This window comes from Rattus norvegicus, chromosome 2, assembly GCF_036323735.1.
Source record: "Rattus norvegicus strain BN/NHsdMcwi chromosome 2, GRCr8, whole genome shotgun sequence".
Lineage (NCBI taxonomy): Eukaryota > Metazoa > Chordata > Mammalia > Rodentia > Muridae > Rattus > Rattus norvegicus.
In genome coordinates this window covers 14391101-14400951 of record NC_086020.1, presented here as the reverse complement: position 1 = coordinate 14400951, position 9851 = coordinate 14391101, and the positions used below count along the sequence as shown (strand labels likewise).

Here is a 9851-nt window from a genome sequence, read left to right as displayed (position 1 = left end):
AATGAACCCACACACCTATGGTCACTTGATTTTTGACAAAGGAGCCAAAACCATCCAATGGAAAAAAGATAGTATTTTCAGCAAATGGTGCTGGTTCAACTGGAGGGCAACATGTAGAAGAATGCAGATCGATCCATCCTTATCACCCTGTACAAAGCTTAAGTCCAAGTGGATCAAGGACCTCCACATCAAACCAGACACACTCAAACTAATAGAAGAAAAACTAGGGAAGCATCTGGAACACATGGGCACTGGAAAAAATTTCCTGAACAAAACACCAATGGCTTATGCTCTAAGATCAAGAATCGACAAATGGGATCTCATAAAACTGCAAAGCTTCTGTAAGGCAAAGGACACTGTGGTTAGGACAAAACGGCAACCAACACATTGGGAAAAGATCTTTACCAATCCTAAAACAGATAGAGGCCTTATATCCAAAATATACAAAGAACTCAAGAAGTTAGACCGCAGGGAAACAAATAACCCTATTAAAAAATGGGGTTCAGAGCTAAACAAAGAATTCACAGCTGAGGAATGCCGAATGGCTGAGAAACACCTAAAGAAATGTTCAACATCTTTAGTCATAAGGGAAATGCAAATCAAAACAACCCTGAGATTTCACCTCACACCAGTGCGATTGGCTAAGATCAAAAACTCAGGTGACAGCAGATGCTGGCGAGGATGTGGAGAAAGAGGAACACTCCTCCATTGTTGGTGGGATTGCAGACTGGTAAAACCATTCTGGAAATCAGTCTGGAGGTTCCTCAGAAAATTGGACATTGAACTGCCTGATGATCCAGCTATACCTCTCTTGGGCATATACCCAAAAGATGCCTCAACATATAAAAGAGACACGTGCTCCACTATGTTCATCGCAGCCTTATTTATAATAGCCAGAAGCTGGAAAGAACCCAGATGCCCTTCAACAGAGGAATGGATACAGAAAATGTGGTACATCTACACAATGGAATATTACTCAGCTATCAAAAACAACGAGTTTATGAAATTCGTAGGCAAATGGTTGGAACTGGAAAATATCATCCTGAGTGAGCTAACCCAATCACAGAAAGACATACATGGTATGCACTCATTGATAAGTGGCTATTAGCCCAAATGCTTGAATTACCCTAGATCCCTAGAACAAACGAAACTCAAGACGGATGATCAAAATGTGAATGCTTCACTCCTTCTTTAAATGAGGAAAAAGAATACCCTTGGCAGGGAAGGGAGAGGCAAAGATTAAAACAGAGACTGAAGGAACACCCATTCAGAGCCTGCCCCACATGTGGCCCATACATATACAGCCACCCAATTAGACAAGATGGATGAAGCAAAGAAGTGCAGACCGACAGGAGCCGGATGTAGATCGCTCCTGAGAGACACAGCCAGAATACAGCAAATATAGAGGCGAATGCCAGCAGCAAACCACTGAACTGAGAATAGGTCCCCTATTGAAGGAATCAGAGAAAGAACTGGAAGAGCTTGAAGGGGCTCGAGACCCCAAAAGTACAACAATGCCAAGCAACCAGAGCTTCCAGGGACTAAGCCACTACCTAAAGACTATACATGGACTGACCCTGGACTCTGACCCCATAGGTAGCAATGAATATCCTAGTAAGAGCACCAGTGGAAGGGGAAGCCCTGGGTCCTGCTAAGACTGAACCCACAGTGAACTAGTCTATGGGGGGAGGGCGGCAATGGGGGGAGGGTTGGGAGGGGAACACCCATAAGGAAGGGGAGGGGGGAGGGGGATGTTTGCCCGGAAACCGGGAAAGGGAATAACACTCGAAATGTATATAAGAAATACTCAAGTTAATAAAAAAAAAAAAAAAAAAAAAAAGGGTGTCATTTCCCTAATTGCTTTTTCAGCCTGCTAATCCTTTGAGTAGAGGAAGGCTACTTAGTTTTTGGAGTTAATTTTATATCCAGCCACTTTGCTGAAGTTATTTATCAGGATGAGGAGTTCTTTGGTGGAACTTTGGGGCCATTTAAGAACACCATCACATTATCTGCAAATAGTGATATTTTGACTTCTTCCTTTCCAATTTGTATCCCTTTGACTGCCTTTTGTTGTCTGATTGCTCTGTCTAGGACTTCCAGTACATTGAATAAGTAGGGAGAGAGTGGGCAGCTTTGTCTAGTCCCTGATTTTAGTGGGAATGCTTCAAGTTTCTCTCCAATTTTTTTAATGTTGGCAACTGGTTTGCTGTATATTGCTTTTACTATGTTTAGATATGGGCCTTGACTTCCTGATCTTTCAAAACTTTTAACATGAAGAGGTGATGAATTTGACAAATGCTTTCTCAGCATCTAATCAGATTGTCATGTGGGTTTTTTTTTCTTTGAGTTTGCTTACATAGTGGAGTACATTGATAGATTTCCATATATTGAGCCATCCCTGCATCCCTAGGATGAAGCCTACTTGATCATGATGGATGATCATTTTGATGTGTTCTTGGATTCAGTTTTAGAGAATTTTACTGAGTATATTTGTATTAATATTCATAACGGAAATTGGTCTGAAGTTCTCTTTGTGTGTTGGGTCTTTGTAGGGTTTAGGCATAAGAGTAATTGTGGCTCCATAGAAGGAATTGGGTAGTCTTCATTCTGTTTCTATTTTGTGGATTAGTTTGGACAATATTGGTATTAGGTCTTCTATGAAGGTCTGATAGAATTCTTCACTAAACCCTTCTGGTCCTGGGCCTTTTTTGGTTGAGAGACTTTTAATGCATGCTTCTATTTCTTTAGGAATCATGGAATTGTTTAGATGATTAATCTGTTCCTCGTTTAACTTTGGTACCTGGTATCTGTCTAGAAAATTTTCCATTTCTTCCAAATTTTCCAGTTTTGTTGAATATAGGCTTTATTTTGTTCTAAAGCTTTAAGGTGTTCTGATGAGGTGTTAGTGTATGCTCTCTCCAGGTCCTTTTTGGAGTCACTCATAGCTATGAGTTTTCCTCTTAGCACAGCTTTCATTGTGTCCCATAAGTTTGGGTATGCTGTGCCTTCATTTTCATTAAATTCTAAAAAGTCTTTAACTTCTTTCTTTAGTTGTTTCTTGACCAAGTTATCATTGAGGAGAGTGTTGTTCAACTTCCATGAGTATGTGGGCTTTCTGACATTTTTGTTGTTATTGAAGACAAGTTCTAGTCCATGGTGATCTGATAGGATGCATGGGATTATTTTGAAGTTCTCGTATCTATTGAGGTCTGTTTTGTGATCTATTATGTGGTCAATTTTTGAGAAGGTACCATGAGGTGCTCAGAAGATGGAGTATTCTTTTGTTTTAGGATGAAATGTCCTATAGAAATCTGTTAAATCCATTTGGTTCACCACTTCTGTTAGCTTCTCTGTGTTTCTGTTTAGTTTCTGTTTTGATTTTCTAAAACATTGTTATACACAATGTTATAAAATTTAAAACCTATTCTTGAGTGAATTATAAACTAATAAGATTTTATTTTGTATAAAGGAAAAATAATAAAAAATATACAAAATAGAAATAATGTAAAAGTAGCAAAATGCAAAGAGCTCTGGGAAATGAGATTACTACTGACCCAGACTAATGAGAAAGCCAATTCTTACATAAGGCAATAACTGTACTAACAAATAGAGATAAATAAAAACACTTCTCAGGTAGGTAATGACTATTAGGAATGTTGTTAGGAATTAATAAGTTTTTATGATCTTACGTATAAAGTGACCAGGTAGAGATGGCAAGAAACTAATGGAGAACCTAAGTCCCTAAAGTCAAACTGGACTGTAACATTAAGGGAAAGCTTGGGAAACATGTGGCTAAGGAAGTGCTATTCTAAGATTGCCTTAATACTATTTCTTAAAAAATCAAGAGACAATATTCCTCAAACTCTATGTATATTATTAGCACCAACCCAAAGCCTATAGAAATGCACATTCTTTTTTATCTTATTTAGAAATCTTTATTTTGATCCTAGAACATGGTCTTTCTTAATTTACAATAATTTGCACTTCGCCAAGAATTTTTATTGTGGGATCTCAACTTCAGTTACATTTTTAAAATTTTTTTCCTTTCATTTTTTTTGACATTACAACATGATTAAATCATTTCTCCATTCACTTTTGTCTCTTCTCCTCTTGACCTCTTTAAATAAATGACCTCTTTTTCATTAATTGTTGTTAAAGAATATATGTATATATATATATCATACATATTACCAAATGTAGTCTTCTCATTTTGCCATCCTACTCTTGTTGGACAAGATCATCCTTGGCAGTTAAATCTGCCAAGTGTTCCCAGTGCAGATTCAAGATTGCTCTACTGCTACCAAGTAGAAAGTAGATTGGAAGGGACAGAGACCAAAGCTCTGAGATCCATCATGGACTTAGGAAAGCAGATAGGAAACCAGAGAGTAGAATGCTCAAATCTTATGTGTGCTGTATGAGAGAGCCGTGCCTGAGCTAATCCCTGTGGGCAGAGAAAAGTGTTTTAGGCTAGTGATAAAAAGGACAACCAACATTCTTGGTATTTGTAGTCATTGTCATTATGAATAGAAAACAAATATCTATCTCTGGTAGAAGCAGGCAGGTGGATCAGTGGAATAGAATTGAAGACCCAGAAATGAATGCACACACCTATGGTCACTTGATCTTTGACAAGGGAGCTAAAACCAATCAGTGGGAAAAAAAGATAGCATTTTCAACAAATGGTGCTGCTTCAACTGGAGGTCAGCATGTAGAAGAATGAAAATCGATGCATTCTTATTGCCCCATACAAAGTTTAAGTCCAAGTGGACCAAGGACCTCCACATAAAAGCAGATACACTCAAACTAATAGGAGAAAAATTGTGGAAGAGCCTCAATCACATGGACACTGGGCAAACTTTGCGGAAAAGAACCCTAGTGGCTTAGCTCTAAGATTAAGAATTGACAAATGCGGGGTTGGGGATTTAGCTCAGTGGTAGAGCGCTTGCCTAGCAGGAGCAAGGCCCTAGCAAGGCCCTGGGTTCGGTCCCCACCTCCGAAAAAAAAAAAAAAAGAAAAAGAAAAAAAAAGAAAAAGAAAAAAAAAGAATTGACAAATGGGACTTCATAAAATTGCAAAACTTCTGTAAGGCAAAGGACACTGTCATTAAAACAAAACAGCAACCAACAAATTAGGAAAAGATCTTTATCAATGCCACATCAATAGAGGATTAATATCAAATACATACAAAGAACTGAAGAAGTTAGACTCCAGACAATAAAATAACCCTATTAAAAAGGATATACAGAGCTAAACAAAGAATTCTCAGTTGAGGAATATCAAATGGCTGAGGAGTACCAAAAAATATATTCAACATCCTTAATCATCAAGGAAATGCAAATCAAAAGAACGCTGACATTTTACCTGACACCAGTCAGAATTGCTAAAATCAAAAACTTAGGTGACAGCAGATGCTGGTGAGAATGTGGAGAAAGAGGAACACTCCCCCATTGTTGGTGGGATTGCAAGCTGGTACGACCATTCTGAGAATCAGTCTGGAAGTTTGTCAGAAAATTGGACATTGTACTCCCTGAGGACCCAGCTATACCACTCCTGGGCATATACCCAAAAGGTGCCCCAACATATAACAAGGACACACGCTCCACTATGTTCATAGCTTATTTACAATAGCCAGACGCTGAAAAGAGCTCAGATGCCCTTCAACAGAGGAATGGATACAGAAAATTTGGTACATCTACACAATGTAGTACTACTCAGGTATTAAAACAATGACTTCATGAATTCATAACAAATAGATGGAACTATAAAATATCATCCATCCTGAGTGAGGTAATCACAAAAAAACTACACACACACACACACACACACACACACACACACACACACACACACTCACACACAATATGCATTCACTGATAAGCAGATATTAGCTCAAAAGCTCTTATTACCCAGATACAATCCACAGACCACATGAACCTCAAGAAGAAGGACAACTAAAGTGAGGATGCTTCAGTCCTTCTTAGAAGGGGGAACAGAAATATTCATAGGAAGAGATATGGAGACAAAGTTTGAAGCAGAGACTGAAGTAATGGCCATTCAGAGGCTGCCCCTCCTGAGGATCCAGCCCATATTCACAGAGCCACCAAACCTAGACAATATTGCTGGTATCGAGAAGTGCATGCTGACAGGAGCCTAATATAGCTCTCTCCTGAGAGGCTTTGCCAGATCATGACAAATACAGAGGCAGATGCTCGCAACAACCATTGAACTGAAAATGGGGTCTCCATTGGAGGAGTTAGAAAAAGGACTGAAGGACCCAAAGAGGTTTGCAACCCAATAAGAACAACAATGCAAACAAATCAGAGCTCCCAGAGACTAAACTACCATCCAAAGTGTACACATGAACAGATACATGGCTTCAGCTGCATATGTAGCAGAGGATGGCCGTGTTGGGTGTCAATGCAAGGAGAAGCCCTTGGTCCTGCCAATGCTCAACCCACCAGTGTAGGGGAATGTCAGGGCGGGGAGATGGGAGGGGGTGGGTGGATGGGTATAGGAACACCCTCATAGAAGAAGGGGGAGGGGATGGAATAAGAAGTTTTTGGACAGGAAAACAGGAAAGGGGATAACATCTGAAATGTAAAGAAATTAAAAATATAGAATTAAAAAACAAATATCTATCTAAATTAAGCTTTAGTTCAATCTATATTATCATGTGAAACTATGAAACTGTACTAACAGCATCAGCGTCTCCTTTTTCCTTTCTGTGGAAAAAATTTTGTAAATCACCATGAGAATAACACACTTTACTACTCCTGTCTCCCTGCCTTACAAAATTCTAACTCTCTTTGGTTTCACACCGTTCTCTTTTAATGGCCTTATTTGTGCATTATTTCATTTTCATTATATGTTGTGCCATTTTGTATCCCCCATGATTATGTTTTCACTGAACAGATGCACAACAGTTTTGCTGCACCAAATTCTATGATCCATAATTAGATGTCAATATGTTTTCTTTATGAACTAAATACATTTTTAGTTACTTGGACATTAATTAAAATCACATGCTTGATTGTTACATCCTTTCAACACATTTTTGAGGAAATATTTTTGGTTTACTTGAATACTTTAAAACATTCAATTTTATAATATACAATTCTTTTTTCCATAATAATGCATAATGTTAATATATAAATATTAATTATAGATCTACACCACAGAACCCATTAACAAGATATAACCATTCACATATGAAAGAAATGCCTTTTGATGAATTAGGGGAAGCTATTTTTTAATCATTGCTTTAAAAATATGTTTTGTATTTGGATGCAATTCTAGTAAAAATAAATGAAATGGTTTTTCAAAATAACGGGAATTAATGACCAATGTTTACCTATCATGATAACAAAAACTTGAAAATTCATAAAAATTTATATAGATATGGGAAACCCTGAATGCTAGGAGGGTCCAGAGCTCAGACTCGTCAGTAATATCAGGTAGTACTGAAGTGAAGGAGCTGCATGGACCTCGGTGATCTGTTCATACGGAAAAACTAAAAACATGGGGTTTTCAATGAACAGATAGGCATCACAGATCTATCTTTAAGGGGTGACTATTTAAGCTCTTATTTGAGAAACTCCAATTCATTTTTATAAATATGGTCTGAATTTGATCAGATAGAAAGGTAGATAAACATATTTGAACATTGTGTTAGTATGTCCTTGTCCTCTTTCTGTTCCAAGTTTTACATGTTTACATTCTCATAAATCTTGCATGAAGTCTCAGAGGCTATAAACAGCCCTTCACTATATTGTTCGATAAAAGCTGTCATACCTACAAACACTGGCTCAGATTTTGCCTCAAATGTATGAGGACATAAAGATATAAACTCTGAATTTACAGAAATTTTTTTATACCAAATAACTCCACCTCTAGGAATATCAAAGGTGACAAGGTGATATTTCTCTATCTATACATAGGTATCTTGAACTAATTATATAAAGTAGTAAAAGGACAGTGGCAGGGTCCAATAACAGCATTCTTCATGAAAAGGTGGCATTTTCAAAATTTTTCAGAATATGCAAGCTACAAAACTGAGCTTATTTAACCCCTAGGGACATTTAATAGTAGAAAATACATAATTAGCAATATATTCCAAGAGATAGAACAAAATATTTGTCCTGAATGTATTAGAAGGGTTGGCTAGAAATTGTTTTCTGTTGAAAGTGCATTCTTGTTTGAAATGTCCCTTATATGTGGCCTAGTGTTTGTGTTGGAAGAGCAGAAAGTATCCATGTTAGAAATTGGGCAGGTGGGTCTCACTCTCTACCTCACACTGACGGAATCATGATTTTCCGCTTGACAAGTCCTCTAGGACCCGAGTCCTGCACAGTGAGATTGAGCAGTCTTTTCCAGAAACTTTTATGCATAAAATAGTGCTCATAAATTATAGACTCAATCATATGTAACAATACCTTAGATGATTAATAGAGAGAACTAGGTGAAAGAAAATATTAAACCTATATTGTAAAATTCCTTCTTTTTACAACTCCAAATTTAAGTGAATACCTTGTATTTTATCTACTCACCCTGACCAGGATTCAGGTCATGTTTTTATTCCACTTGTGAGAGATACTGCCACATAAGCTGCTTCTGACGCTTACCAAGGCTAACCTTTCTAAGGGAGCTACTTGCCTTGGTCTCTGTCCCCTGGAAATCTTCCCAAAGAGGAATTGGTTGCCTTTACTAAACCATGCTCGATACAATAATTTACTAGATTCAAAGGTGATGTTCTCTCCCCTCAATATTAACCAATGCTTTCCATTCGATAGCACACAGCAGGACTTCGATTTCTAGCAGTAAGACACGAACTCCTTCCCAGAAAAACCAAAAATGTAATATGAATTATCACTTAAACTGATGATGTCACTAGAAAATAAGAAGTTCATCATTGGGCTAAAATTTCAGCAGATATACAACATATGGTGTTAAGGTTATTGGGTTGGATTGAGGAAATTACTGAACAGTACTCATAGTCTCTTCAAAATAACCTTCCAGAATGTAAGGGCTGAATGATGGAGACAAAGTTCTGCCCAGGGTGTTAGAGTCTAATCGTTATAACCATAGTGCTCGGGACATTAACACAAATTTCTGCCCAGGGTATGGAGTCTAATCGCTATAATCACAGTGCTCAGTACACAAATACACACTTCATCCCAAAATAAGGATTCATTTCACTTACTGAAATTAGGAGAAGTTTGTATATCTATGGAGACTGAAAAATAGTCTAATGAAAATAGTTTGGCACAATCATACACATAAAAGCTTAACTTATGACAAAGGTGATTCTTAACATTGATAAAATATAGAAACTACAGTGAAAAAGAGGAGGAGCCACTGGTTACTTGTTTCTTTTTTTTTTTTTTTTTTTCGGGGCTGGGGATTGAACCCAGGACCTTGCGCTTCCCAGGCAAGCGCTCTACCACTGAGCCAAATCCCCAACCCCCCTGGTTACTTGTTTCTTAAAGACAAAAAACTTGGTTCTTCCTGTCTACTCACTGTAACTTATTGATCCTATGACAACTGACAATTTTATTAAGTAATAGAAAATATTATAAATTTTATAGTAAAATAACTTAATCTACCCACTGCAAAATGTCTAGCAAGTGTAAAGTGTATGCTTGTAGAGATTTGAAATCTCCTAAGACTTCGGTATTTGAAATTCCATCACCATTTTGAGTAGTTATCAGGTAGAAATCTAATGGGTTAGAGGTGAAGCCTATGGAAAGCAATGAGAATTAGACAAGGGCACCTACGAGTAGCTTCACTTTTGAATGAGTTTGTTCTTGTAAGAACACGGAGAGACCAGCTAGATTCCGAAGGAACAAATAAAT

At 37.6% G+C, this 9851-nt stretch overlaps 1 non-coding gene across 1 annotated transcript; it reads right to left on the bottom strand.

The window, feature by feature from the left end:
- Positions 1 to 9385: 9385 nt before the first annotated feature.
- Trnap-ggg1 (transfer RNA proline (anticodon GGG) 1) lies at positions 9386 to 9460 on the bottom strand. The gene has a single exon. It is a non-coding gene; the product is annotated as a tRNA-Pro (tRNA).
- Between the last annotated feature and the right edge of the window lie 391 nt (positions 9461 to 9851).